The following is a 15,454-nucleotide window of genomic DNA, read 5'->3' as shown; positions in this document are numbered from 1 at the left end:
GCCATTCGGTGGGGGGGGGGGGGGCGGTCTGTGTTGTTATTGTAATGGAAAGTAACTGTAACTGAGAAAGTGACCTGGGAATCACACTGAAAAAAGTTTGGTCTTCTGCACTGGAGGGTCAGTTTTCTTGCTTTAAAAGACAGACCCTCATACCTACTTTAAAGGTTGCAGAAACTCACCAGCTGTTTCACAAGAAATACAGATGAATGCTAATAAAATAAAAAGTTCATACAGAACAGTATTTACAGGTCATTATCCCTGTATGTTCAAATGTGCCTAACTGAACAATTAGGAGTTAAATCGTTTCAGCGGCATGCTGCTGTTTTAGTGCAAGCATCTCAGAGAGCTCAGCTTATGAAGAGGCTTTCCAGTTGCAAGTAGATTGAACAGCTAATAGGGAGAGGGCAGGAACTGAGGAAGACACTCCACAACAGAAAATGTCTAATACATCACCTTCAGCCTTAAATGTGCCCAAAGGTGTTGTAATGACAAGTTTTCCTTATTACAACTCCTGTGTTGCAAACAGTAAATTCAAAGGTCACGAGCTTTGCCGAGTTTTCAGAGATAAATCTGGCTTCTTTCTGAAGCTTAATCTCTTGGGAGGCAGATGTACTCACCTAACTGAAATAAAACCTGGCTGCTGTTCCTAAACTCCACAGTGGATGTAAACACCAGTATTTGTTGCACTTAATCTAAAGGATTGCTGCTGCCTGCTGCGATTGACACTTCTGTAGTAGCAGTTTCATGCAACGGTAGTTTCTTTAAGACCCCAAATTCATTTCTTGTTGAAATGATAGCTAACAAATTAGGAGTTCAGTAGTTTAAAGTCAACTCGGTAGTACAAATTAGCAGCGATTGCGCAAAGGATTCCCGCACCATTTCCCTCCTATTTTAGGTAAGGAAAGTTTAACAGTCTTGAAGGCGAGTTATTACGGCATGAAGAATGTGGCCTTCTCTTACGAAGCCGCTCGCCCCACAGCCTCTGCAAGGTGCCCGGCAAGCCAGCAGACATCGTCTTATGCCATCAAGCAACCACAGAGGCCGGCACTGCCCTGCCGTGCCCAAGCCATGGCCTTTCCACCCTCACAAAGCAACTCAACTCCAACTTAAGTGACAGATGGATTAAGAAACAGGATCAGTATAGAATAGTCTGAGTAGGAAAAAACATTTTCTCAAAAGCTTAAAATAATCATAAGCTTTCTGAATTTAAGGTATTTTAACTTGGATGTGAGAGAACTAAAGAATCTGATCCAACAAGTAAGGACTTCAGAAAAACCTATGAACACTTTCAAGGAACACCAGACTTTGAGACATACTGGAAAGCCCTAGAGAATAAAAACAATGCAATCATCGTTACAGAAAGCATCGAGTGTCCCATGTATTTAAAATATTAGGCTTTCATAGTCTCCTATTTCATATTACAATACTGAGCTGTCCACAAGAAGCCAAACGCTTTGACACAAACCCATGCAGAACAGCCGAGGTTTTAACTACTTAAAACGCTTTTCTGTAAGTAGGAGGTACTCACTCCAGATATCCATTAACAGAGCAGTGTATCTTGAAGGGTCTCCTACAGTCCATAGAGCTCTGACCAGTGCTCAGAGAGCTTCTCCCTTCTCCACCCGCAGGCCCTGAAGCTTCCTTCTCAGTACTTCCTTTTACTAAGCTCATCTACTTTTCGCTATGCGATGACATCGTAAACTAAAACAAAAAGGCTAAATTTGACAGGACTTCTTATAATCAGGTAATTCCACGTTAAGACTAGAATCCCAGAGAAAAAAGTTTTAACCTCTAAATATGGGGCTGTCCCATTCAGCATTGTTTCTAGCGTGTGCAAGTATCTAAGATGCATTTACTGTGTGCGTCATCTTCCTCAGATAACTTGAGACGAGTGGAGCTGCCAAAATTTGGACTAAGGCAGTTGATGGCTCAAGGCAACCTGGGATACACAAAGCTCCACCTACTGTTGTTTAAAATGGAAGGAAAAAAATGTTTGCCCAATGCTCGTCAATATTTTCCTTTACTTCATACCCATTGAGTCCTAAATAAGATGACTGAGGACTTAGTCTCTTAATCCTGTATGGTTCAGGCCAAAAATGTTTATTCATGATAATTATGCTGTAAAGTAAGTTCTGTGAACAGGTCTGTCATCTTAATAACTTAATATATGACCCTAAAAGTAGATGATCTTCTTTTTGGGTGCAGTAAAGTCATCCACTGACAACTATTTGCATTAATAAGTTCAGGAGCAACTTGCCACGTTTTTCTCATCAATATTTATCAAAACAGTATTGGCAAAAAAAAAAAAATCACAATACAAAAAGCTGAAATTTTTCAAAAAGAGATGGTAGCGTGACATCCTACTTGTGAAAACTATGCATTATCAGACTACAACAGAGTTCTCTTACATTCCCAAATTACAAGATGCGTTCCAGTCACAAAACCTGCCAGGCACGTGTTAAATGAGGCATATGACGTCATTATACGCAGCCAAGTTTCAACTAAAGGGAAAGCAAGATGGTACCAAATTTCCTCCAGCAGAGCTGGAATTAGATTCCTGGATTTCAGTCACTTGTTGCGTTTAAAGCTTCGTGCATGCCTGTAGGCAATGCATCCCGCTGGTCCGTTCTGACAATAGTTATGACTCAGAGCAAAACAGCTGACTTTCTCACAACAGTTATTGCTACAGGTAAAAAGACTTCTCAAGACGTAATACACCTTTTTTCACAAAGCCTCTAACATTTGCTGTTTCCCCTTAACCTTGCTTCCAGTATCTGTTGAGCTGAACACACATTTCAGACATTACCTCTGTTTTTACTTCCATCTTTCAATTCCCACAATAGCATACGTGCATACCATTGAAATTGCTTTATTCAGTTTGAGCAATGATTTTCATCCCTTCCCATGTCACTGGACAGTAAGTAGCATTAGTGGATGTCTTTGTTCTGAAACTCCAAGTCAACTTCAGGAGTTCTTAACACCAGAAACTGTGTTTCAAAACCTATTGCACCCATTTAAATTAAAACACATTCAAGTTAAATTGCATGTAACACTTCAGCCAGATATTTACCATCTCATCCCGATTTGAGCACTCCCCCTTTTTTCTTCTAGAAAGTATTCTTTCATATTAACCTCCATTTAATTAGAAAGGTATGCTTTTGACTTTTTTCTTGATATCAAAGAGGTGCCAAAAGCTCTTTAGAGCTATGAGCCTTCAGGCAAAAGACAAAAGTCCATCCCTACCTGATTCTTTTTGTATTCGGGAAACCTCAAGAGAAATTTAAAATCAGTCTTAAAGCTACAAGGAAATATTTATGCTTAATGAGATTGAGCCTAATTACTTCCATAAAGTCACTTTGCATATGACTGACTCCTTTCTATTATGGCAGTAAAATTAGCTTAGTAGGGTAAGTTTTAAAGGTTTTTTTGCTACCTAGAACTAGCTTACTGCTATGTAGAAACAACACAAAATATTCTATATGCTCATGGAACTGTAAACTCATAATATATAAATAGTAATATTAATGTGGTAAATCATCCATTTATGATCCTCCAAATCATCATCACCACCAAGCAATTGTTTAGAACATAAAGAAATAAACCAAAAACCCCAGCTCTGGTCACCCATCTCAATAAACAGACTATGATGCTAAGTGCATATCTGTTTTGTTCTCTTGTGGCTAAAGTTTAAGCAGCTTCCCTCTTGTCCTGTAACATGCCAGTTTAAGAGCCTTCATTTTCAGATTTTTCAAAAGCCTTTTGGAAATACAAGAACACAGTTTATCCTTATCCTCAAACCCTTAAAAAAGCCTTACTTCTCGAAAAATGTGTAACTTGAAAGCTATGCTATCTTCTCAGGCATGCCATATTAATCCCTACTTGCCAGAAAATACACCAAGTAAACTGGCTAAAGAGTCATTCTGAGAGGCACCCCCCCCCCCAAATCTGCAATTATGTTTGCCATCTTCTATTCTTAAGGAGCCAACATTTTTTTAATTCAAGTATCATAACTAGTCTACATTTGAGTATATCTTTCAGAATTACTGCGTATTTGCTGTTCCTGATGGTGGTGAGAAGGAGTTCAGGGGTTTTTGGTGGTTTTGGTAGTTTTTGTTTGCTTGTTCTTAACCATGGTACTTGAACTTGAGAATCCACTGTATGGCTTTGTAGGAAACAGGTGTGTAATCTCTTGCAAACTTCTTCATTATGGCTATACTGAGCATCCCTTTAGCTCTTTTTGATAAATTTTGAGAGTTTAGCTCACTAATCCATTCCAGTGGGCTTCCTCTTTCTGGCACAATATAAGAAGTATCTTCAGTAAACTGAGCCTCATCGTATTATCTGATACATTTTACCATTTAGTGAGGCTACATACTGCTTTATCCTTCAGGCACATCTCACAGTTTCAAAACTAGTCCTTCCTCATGATTATACTTTTTGATCTTTCAAGTCTGACACCCACTTAAAGGTTAAGTTCTCACGCTGCCTGCACGGTTCTGCTCTTCTAGCTGCTCATTTTTAAAAAAACATATTTATTCAGGGTTGGTTGCTAGTTTGGGGTTTTTTTGCATACATTTAAGCATTATGGCAATATAGCTATTGGTACCTGTCCATAGAATGATGTTGAATTAAATGCTGTGTGTTCAGTATGAGTTACCTGACCAAACCTGGTCCACCATTCGATATAAGGTAATAAATTCTTCTCTTGGCAGTTTGTTTCTTTAAGATAGACAAGGAGTGTATAAGCACTGCTAGTGAAAAGGGTGCACAAAGGTGAGATGCCCATCACAGCACTTTGTAAGGTCTAACAATGCAAGCAGCAAGCCTGCCACATCCTCAGGTGACCAAAGGTGTGGAGCATCAAGGCATAAGACTTCTACCCAGCGGTCCTGAAGTAGGTCTCATTATTTGACACTAACAACACTACAGCTTACATCTGCCACCCTCAGCCTTTTGCATTGGCAACTGCCACTACATTAACTGGCAACTGCATTAATGAAGTGATAGACTCTATGAAAGCCTGCTGTCGCAACAGTCACGCAGGCAACCCAGGGCTCAGAACGGCAACCTCTCGTGAGCCTTTTTACTCTTCTTTCATAGCACCTCAGCCACTAGAGACAGCGCTTTGTTTTGGGTCCTGCTCAAAGTCTGTCTCTCATGGGACACAGCACTCCAACCAGTTTTAGCACCCCTTCCTTACTAATCCTTTTTCCACTACTCTTGCCTTCTCCCTGCACTTGTGCCACCGCTTCCATGAAGAACAGACTATTTTTTGATAGCGATGCGATCTGTCCCTCTGGATCCAAGGAGATAGAAAACACCACACACGTTCCCAAGTCTTCACCCTCCCACTGGCTGTGATCGCAGCCATGCATTTCACTTCTCTACAGTCTAAGAGTGGGCTACTCGCAGCAGCCTCATGTGGAAAGCAGTCATCCAAAAAGCACCCCCCCACCACCACAAAATAAAGCCAAAAGATTTAATTATCAGGGTTTCTACTGGATGAACAAGTTATCAAAACAGATTCCCCAGAAGTTTTTCCACAAGATGCCAGAATAGCTGGTTTATTTGTAGCAGTCATAAAGGCAACGCGGATACGCCAACTTAAGGGATACACATTCAGCTATTGCTAGGAGCATCTTCATCATGGAACTATATTGCTGCCACCTTTAAGATAACATTTATGTCCGTTAAAGAAAATGTTCATTTTCCCTCTTTCATTTCAGGCAAAGTGACATGCCACTAAACAAATTGCATGATATATCACTTTACTGCCAAGGCCAAACATCATTTGAACTGAATAGCAAATTCATCAGACTGTCCAATGGCAGCTCAAACAGATTTAGTAGACTTGATTCATTTCTCCATTTTAGTAGGTGATTTAATAATTCCTGTACAAACTGGCTATGCGCAATTAACAATTGTGGCTTCATTTCTAAAGTCTTCAGGTGTGAAGATCTGTACTGTGCAATAACTCTTCAGGTTTCTGAGAACACAAAGACATCAGTTGCATGATTAATTCATTAGAAAAAAGTGACTGGGGAAAGAATGCAAATGAAGCCATGCTGCTTGATAATATTTAAAAGTCCTATTCCACCCAGTAAAGGAAACCCCTCCCCCAGTTCCCCATAAACCAAAAATCTTAACACTTCACTAGTATCAGTGGATCTTAATGCAATTTGTAGGTGGTTATGCTTCCAGTCTAAATAGCAAGCATTCAAATTAGGAGCTGAACTGGGTGTCTATATAGCTCCAGTACAATGCTTATTCCTCTAGGCAGTGAAAGGCCGTGCCTTGAAAAGCTCCTTAGCAACCAGCTGGGCCTGTTCAGCGCTGAGGATCAGATATTTTTTTCCCCTCACTCCCCTGCCCAATTGAAGCACAAGGCTATCAGAAATAACACAGTAAACCAGCAGGCAGTCGGGTGCCTATAGCGTGACTACCATGGGCATACATAGCGAGGTGTCAGCCTCCTGCTAAGGCAGCTCTGAATCCTCAGCAGTAATTCCTAGTGGATAGTTCAATAAGGGTAATATTCCTCCTTCCAAAAGACGGCATCTGAATTGGGAGCCTCCTGCCATTAGCTCAGCTGCAGCTGACCCTCCGGGTCAAGAGTCTACCCAACCGTGAAGACTACAGATCATCATTCTGACTCAGCTAAGTCAGATCTGTTTTGTTCCTTCTACATAAAGCTACTTCCCACAAATGTTTATTTTACAGTGGTGCATAATAATGTTCTGCAACTTCTGCAATCAGGTTGTTTTTAGCAACAGACTAAGTATCTCTGAAGAAAGGGAATTGGGAAGGGCAGTATTAGCTCCTCCACTCAAGTGACAGACTTCAAGCAAGCTGCTAACCTGCTGAATTTGTGCATGTTTGACTAATTCCAACTGGCCACTCTTGAAGACACAAACTCTCGAAAGAACAAAAGCTTTGTATGTCAAGCTCATGGTTTCCAATGAACTTCCTCAAAGGGCCATTGCAATTCCACATCTGACTGTAGTGCACATGAGTTTCTTTCCCCATACAACCACGTAGGGGCTCTAAGACCAGTCCTGGTAAGTCAGAAGCTAATTACAGTTTTAATCTAACCCTTGCAGCTTGCAAGTTCCCCTTACTGCAGCAAACAGGTAAAGCAGAGTAGAGAAGCTGAGCGCTTCCTCTAACCCACAGTTTGTGAGACTCTGGGAAATGACTATTTCCCCATTCAAGGGAAGTGACTGAGAAGAGCATCAGAGTATCATGAAACAAGAATGACACAGCACCATGAAACAAAAGATGGAGTTTTGGTTACCAAAACTCCCACAGTTAGGGGTTCCCTCTTTCTAGAGGTAATTTTGGAAGATGCATAGAAGCTTCCCCCTCTGCTCCCAGTGCTCCACTAAGTTTCCTAAGCAGCCTCCTGTAGGCCTGTCTTCTTCCCTGGTCACCATCACCTGGTTTCTCAGCACTTTCAATAGGATCTTTAGCTTGAAGGACACATAGCAGTCTGTCTCCATTTCTAATGGAAAAGAGAAAGCAGACTGCTAGGAAGCAGCTGTGCTAGGACTGTCCTCCAAAAACCTGCTTATTATTTCAGTCCTATTAAGAATGACTTTGTCGAGGGAAGTACAGAAGAAACCATCTGAAAACCTTTATAGTTATGGATTACTTTAGTAATGTTTCCAAAAACCTGAGAGACAAGATTTAGAAAAAACTGGTGCAAGTATGAAGTCTGCTAGCCTTCACAGTAACAAGTTTCAGACTTTGCAAGTTCTCTCTAGGCAGGTTACCAAACACTGGTTAGGAAGAAGAAGCTTCTTACTGAGGAGTCCTACACATTGACAAACAACCATACGCCTCATTTCAAAGTTATGTTATGAATTTGGCTCGTTTAAATTACATGCATATTCAAGTCTGCATATCATGTCAAGCAGGTTGAAAGCCAAGTTCTACCGTGGTCTCTAATCTCTGTTTACTTAAATTCTTAGCTGGATTCCACTTCCAATATTTTACAACATTGCTTTCTGTTTCCTCTTTTTCTGGAGGAAAGGGATGCTTTAAAACAGACACAAATTTCTGATGGATGTTCAGGATTCCGTTGGCATATGTTTAACATTCACAGCTTATAAATAGTGCTTCCAGTTCACCTTCAGAACAAACATGCATTTACACTGAACATTTATGTGTAGTTCTGTATTTTGCACTTGTAGACTCGATACCAGAAGCCAGTAACTTTTTCTAGACTATTAATAGCAAATTGATTCTTGGTGTGCTACACTGCTGCTATAGGAGTCAGATTTTTGCACGTGTATCAGCTCCTACTGAAATCTTTCCCGCTAACTAAAACAGCATGAAATTGAGGTGGTAGCTGTGGTTTTGTGGGTTTGTTTTTTTCTTGGGTGGGGGCCAGAATATCTTATTTTGTCAGTATTTGAATACAGTTTAGAGCAGTTATCTGATTAAAGGAACTCGGCAATGCGATCAAACAGTATACAGCCAGAATCCAGAATCAAACTAAGTGCAAAGGAACAAACAATTTTAGGCAGTTACAGAACTGTCTGTCAAAACCACAACCTAGTTTGAGGCAAGATGCTTTATGCATGTAATAAAGACTAAACAGTTTGAGACAGCCTTCTTCCTTAAAACTGAAAAAGTAGGTACTTACTAAAACATTACATTGTTGAGCAATTATTATTAAAATAAGCCACTAGCTGTCAAAAAGTATCTTTCACTGAGCAAATATTTTCACATATTTAAACAATTACCTCACAGCAAAATTGCTCAAAGAAAGCCTAAGCCAAGCTATTTTAAGCTACTTTATTATTTTAAGCTATTTTAAGATTAGGAATCTCTGACTCCTTAACTTGGAGGTTTCGAAAATACGCTAGGCTTTCCTAGAAAATGGAAGAATTTCCCTGTGCACTGAGAAGCCTCAGCTGTTCTTGCTTGACAAGATTAGTGTTCAAGGTAGGCATTCCTAAGCTAAATTTTATGGCCTATATATTATATAGGTCCATAAGTTTTGGTTTACTTGTCAACTAACATGAACATTTACTAATGGAACTTTATCTTTATAATATATATTATAAATTATAATACATTATCTTTATAATTTATATAAATATTTATTTATAAAATGCAATTTAATAACACAACTTTGGACATTAAAACAAAAGTTATTTAGCATGGCAGTAAAACTTTAAATTCCAACCATAAGTGGGGGATATCCAAGTCATAGGGCTAAACTTCAAGACCTTAACCCACAATAACATGCCCAAAGGTAAAAACTGGAAGAGCAGCGTGTTTGGTCGGGGGAAACACAATGACTGTGAGAGGAAGACTTATTCTAACCTTCGTGTGAACGACTGGGCACTTGCCTGTTTTTATACAGCCAAACAGTCCCTTCTCGGTACAGCAATGCCTGAAGACATTTGCCAGCAGCCATGGGTATACCCAAAGAGAAGTCTAACAGGAAGAACCACAGAGCGTTTGGCTGCACCAAATTCTTAAATCAGGTTTGCACAATAGCCTTACTGCTCCAAAATATTTGGCAGTCATGAATTATAGAAGCAAACATCTGGACAAAAGACTGCATCTTCTGGGAAATGCACCTTGCAGGCATGAAAAGCCAGAAAACATCCTCAGACTTAGCAAGCAGAAGCCAGGCTCTCCACATCACAAGGCTCAAGGGTACCGTTCAAAGATGCCCTGAACTAGCAAATGCTAAAAAGGCAGTTTGGCTTGTTATTCCACTTATCCAGCTTCAGACCAGTTACTGACCAGGATAGCAGGGTAGATTATTCTCTCAGTCCTCTGAAACTGTTAAACCACCCCTAAATTCCAGAAAGCAAAAATAACTAGAATAGTTAGAATAGAATAGAGTAACAGTATCAGAAAACAAGAGAACAGAATGAGCTGCATCGGCATGTAAACTGTCTGTTGACTTCCAAGAGCAATTGTTTCGATTACGGACATAACACCTATCTATACCAAGACCTAGTTCAAGGCCTGAACTTCTTCCATTCTGGCTGAGATTTTTTATATCCAGTATCTCTTCACACAGGAAGAAACCAGTAGCCTCAGAATAAGCAAACAAATGTACAGAGCACTGTAATTTAGGAAGGATGTAAGTTCTCTTCCCCCATGGGAGGCTTCCAGATATAACTTTTTATGTACATACAGCACACAATACCTATAAAAATAGGGCTCTGATGTATGACCAGATGTACAATTATTTGGTATCTTAATTTGGATAGCCCCATCCAATCGTTGGTACACAGACCAGACTACAATTACAAAGGTATATACAACACCCAGTGTTTACCATTATAGCAGGAGATAGCATCTGAGACACCTGATTAGCTTTCAGTAACTATTTGTTGACCCATTTTTCAGGAAAATCCCTCTTCCATTCATTAAGCAGTTCTTAACTCAGAATTTCACGCAGGCACATTTGTAAGAGGTGCTACTTGACTATTTAAGCTCATGAAAGCTATTTTTGCAGAGCCAGCAGAGGGAGTACAGACATCATTTTACTTATCAACTGTGGAAAAGATACCTTGTAAGAAAGCACTAAAAGAGCTGCACCTGCAAACCTAATGCGGTTAGTTTAAAGCATGCCAAGAACGCCTTCAGGCTTTCACTGACATGTATGTCAATGGCCAGTAGAGTTGGTGTTTTGTTTCTGATCCCCAACCAGCAGTCACATCGCAGTCTTGTATCTGACAAAATTAGCAGGGTCAACCCTAACAGTACTAACAAGTACCATAAGCCTGACACTTCACATGTCAAAAAAACCCCCAAAACATTATATAGCTACAGTTCAAGCTAGTCAACAGTTTTTATTCCTATGGATTCTGCTGCTTCTCAATTTCAGAAAAGCTAAATTCTTTTGGTTGTTCATATCTTAAAAAGCACCTTCACCTGGAAGAAAAGTTGAGGAACTCAGAGTTCAAGACAACCCACTAGGCAAGGAGCCAGGGAAGTATGGCACGGTGTTAGACTGGAAGGTAACAAACAGCTAACCTTTCTGCTGGTGTTCTCAGAGGCATGCACCTACTGGCAAATCTGGTTTTGCACATCCTCTGAGGCAAGAGCTCTGCTGCTTTATTTAGCATTTCCATTGATCAGCCTGCTTTGGAATTGGCAGTTATGACTGAACGGTGTTGACACAGCGGCGGCTGTGGAAACAGTTTGAAAGAGGAGCAGGCTTTAAGCAGACAGATTGATAGCTTTTTGCCATCTCATGGACATGAACGCTAAGCTCTAGGCCAACATGAGACAACATACCTTCTTGGCAAAAACTCCACAAACAGACACTCCTTGCTTGTTCAGACTGCAAAATCTTAACAAGATGTTTTTCTTTTTTTTTTTTTTTTTTTTTTAAATAAAGCCGGTATTTCCCAACTTGTTGGTAAGAGGCTAAGCTAATATAAAATTCTTGCCAATTTTAAGCATTTATCAGATAAATTTGTCGGGTGGCTATTTAAAAGTTTGTGTATGAACAGCTCACACAAATGCGATGAGCTCCTTAGTCTCAAAATTTCCTCTAGAAGAGCAGCAAAACACTCTCCTCCTCCCAAAGAAAAGATAAATTTCCATCATCTTAAACTTCACATGAACTTTAAAAAGCTTTGACAGCTTGAATCATTAGATTTTGATTACTCCCTACCCAAGAAGAAGAATGCGCCTGTAGCTATGGAATTTAGCGTTCACTTCACTTCTTTCAAGTTTTGAAAGTAGAAGAACCACCCTCCAGCAAATTAGATGGCTGCTTCTGCTCCCCACTTCCTACAGGAAAGTGTTGTTCACTTCTCAGCTTCATTTTCACGTAGCAGATCACTAAATGAGTAAGTCAAAGTGGGCCAAACTGGTTCCCATCTTACAGAGCTTATGGTTTGATATTGCACAGCTGACTAAAGTTTCCCCCCTAGCATGGGGCACGACCAGCTCACAGTTTTGCTGTTGAAATTCAGGGCTCCAGCAGTGTTCCCTCTTTGTGTGCTGTGCCTGGTTGGTTTCCAGGACTCTGGCCAGGCTGCTCAGTACTCTATGTAGGGCAATCAATCACAGCAGGAGCCTCTTCCATCACAAACATGGTGATGCCCAAGTATCAGGATGCATCCCAACCGCTCTGATCACCCTGCCCTTCCCCAAGTTATTGCTGTCTCTTGTGACAACACTGAGTTTCTGCTGATCCAGATAGGAAAAAAGCTGTTTTTTTGGCGGACTGGTTATCCAACCAGACTCACCACATAATGGTGAGCGAGATATCACTCACAGATAATTCAATACCAGTGCCAACTCAAAACAGGGCACAGACTACACTGAACCTGCTTGAATCAAGCAGATGTGAAACCATACTTACAGGAAAAATGCATTTTTCAAAAGACATTACTGAATTTACGACTACAAATTTGTAAACAGGTGGTATAAACAAGGTGAATGCCAGAAATTCACGTAGCAATTTATTGGTTGAGTACGATACCACAACTCTAATTCATCCTGCAACTGGAGCCTCATTAAGCTACCAAGTAATTTAGTATCTTTAATTATATTTAGTATCTTAGCTTTTTGTTCCTTCCAAGTCCCCCCTTTTCTAGTTTAAAAAAAAAAAATATCTCACTGACAGATGAATGTACTTCACCTCAAGATTCTGTATTAGTACTAAAAGAATAGGAACTTGTTAATAGCATATATTTATGTTTATAATACCCTTTACATTTGAGAGACTGACATTAAGCTTCTAATCAGCAAATTAAGACATGTGTTTCATTTATATGGGATAGGGTGGGAGAAAGTACTGAAAATCCCCATGGAACATAAGTATGTTTGGAGCACTTTTCTTCTTGGATAAGTTTCTACAACAAATTCCACAGAATTTTACACTTCAAAATTATTACAGCTGCCTTTGAGGATCTATGGGAGTTTGTTATCTCAGTTTTTAACCTGAAAAGCCCAAGACCTTACATTTAGTATATAGCTGAACAATTACTGATTCCAATATTAATCACTCCCCAAGATTTAGTACTTCAATAATTAGTAAGAGACAGCATGCAGCTGATGCAAGAACTTTTTTAGAAACTAACGCTGAAGTTGTGCTGTTCCCTGACCTGCTCTTCTCTTGACACCGGTCTAAAGTTTTGAAGCCTGTTTGCATCCCACAAATTAAAAGTTTACATTCCTCCCATCACATGCAAGAAGATTCACCTGACCAAATGGTAACACTTGTATCTAAGGTAGGCACATTAGGGGTGTTTCATTTTGTTTTTTTAAATAGGAAATGGATAAATTATAACTTCTCTGCCTAAAGATTAAATTTAGCCACCTAGGACCCGATATAAAACAAGTCACTTGAATCTCACCTTAGATGTGCTTACATCTCTTCAACAACAAAAGAGACCCACAGTGACTAGTTTCAGTTTTTAAGATGCTTGTGTGAGTGGCCAGGATTGCTCTGCTGAAGTTCAGCGCAGTCGGCTGGGCTGATCTCACATACCGAGGAGCTGCATCACCATGTCAGAGCAGACACATGCAAGAGGAAGGATGTGGTTTCACAGTTAGTTTAGGAATATCTGAGCCTACGCTACTGCCAGAAGGTATAGTCCTGCACCTTGGACTGCACCAGCACTGATGCTCACCTGACCACAAGGTCAGGGGACAGCCCTAGATGAGAACCAGTGACAAGGAAGACAGCAGCAGCGCCGGTTGTTCCTCCTGAAGGTCACACAGGTGATGGGGTCTGACCCTTCCAGTGCAGCACAGGCCCCACCAGCTCAAGTAGGCCATGGAAGCTCTTCTCCTCATTCCCATGTTCATCCTGGTAAAAAGAGCCTGGCTGCACCTTCTCTGAAGCCCCACTGAAGGCCATCACCAGGGTCCCTCCTTAGCCTTCTCCCTTCCACGTCAAGCAAAGTCACCTCACTCAACCTCTCCCCACAAACCACAGGACAGCCCCTAACCAGTTTAATGACCCTCTGTCAGAAGAGGTGCAAAACAGGACACCATTTTGGGTGCAGCCTCACAAGCTCAATGGAGGGCAATCCCCTGCTGGCCACCCTCTCGCTAATGCAGCGCCGCATGGGTTAGTCCTCGCCAGCACAGGAGCACCCTGCTGACTTGGGCTCCCCTGTCCAGCAGGGTGGCTGAGACCTTTCCTACAGACCTCCTCCCCCAGCCCCACCGCGGGGGGACAGGTGCCAGGCAGCCGAGGCAGCCCCAGCTTTCCTCTTCACCCTCACCCCCAGGGATCTAGAGCAGCCAGCAGCTCAATCCAGCACAAGTACCACCACAATCCACCACTGGACACACGTTGCCATTTCCAGCTACTCTCAAGCGTCGCAGCGAAGGGAAAGCCCTTCTGTTGTGTTTTCACTTTGCTGGCTCAGCAACGCTGAGGAGGGGCTTTTGGCAGCTCCCACCAGGAGCTTGCAACAGGCCTGTTTTCTGATCGCAGCCTCAAAGTAACATGTATTCACTTTGTCCAGTTCAAAGCATTTTGCCAGTAGTTATACATATAGCTTTATTCTCCATATTCATGTAGAGAAATAACTTTAGATTTGATGAACATAAAGCTCTGAACCTATGCAAATTCGCTGTTTTGGTTTTGGAGTAGTCCATTTACCAAAATATTACTACAGCATCTTCCAAGAAAATATAAATTAATCCCCTCAAGCATCCACCACTTCTTTTTCTCCATCTGGTAAACTGATTTCCTGTGCTTTGTGGTACCTTAGTTCACACCACAGCTTTAGGGTGTCAGATCTCGCATAGCCAAGACAACCTTTTCCGAGTGGGTTTGGTAAAGTTGAGATGCTGCTGTGCAGTGCCCAGCAACACCAGGATCAACAAGGAAAAAAGAAAGCCACATGTGACTTGTTCACTCACAAGCAGACGATATCCTTAGCATGTACCACTGCTTTATAAGCTGGTATTTCATTTTTGAAAGTGCGTGTTTGTACAAAAGCTCTTTCAAAAGGTTCTTGTAACCTGGTATGCACTGTGAGCAGCCATCTCCATCTGAAGGACAGCTCTACTACTACAAGTGCCTCCACTAACAGAAACCAAATAACACGCCAAAAAAAACACACCTGAAAGGCAAGAGACCGTGCTTTCCTCAAATTCTAGATAATTTAGATTTAATGCTTTATTCCCAGATCTCTTTCAACTCACTTTGAAAATGGAGCTCCAGTTTAGAAACAAACTCCTAGACCTGCAGTCACCACAGCCAGATCCACCTATTACCAAAACAGGTCTGAAAGCATCTTTGTGAAGACGTTAAGACATTTCACTATGCAAAGCGAGCTCATTGCAGAATGCGAAAATAACTGTCATTGTTAACTACGTGGATTTCAGAGCCAAAGTAGGCGAACACAAGCTGAAATGATTTGAGTTGTTAAAGTAGAAGTAAAGCAGTTGTGCTAGCAGTAGCAGAGCACCTTTCCTACTCTCCCCAGCTGTCAGTCTCCAGCTT

Source organism: Phaethon lepturus, unplaced genomic scaffold (assembly GCF_000687285.1).
Source record: "Phaethon lepturus isolate BGI_N335 unplaced genomic scaffold, ASM68728v1 scaffold13240, whole genome shotgun sequence".
In the NCBI taxonomy this organism is placed as follows: domain Eukaryota; kingdom Metazoa; phylum Chordata; class Aves; order Phaethontiformes; family Phaethontidae; genus Phaethon; species Phaethon lepturus.
This window is presented reverse-complemented; position numbering follows the sequence as displayed.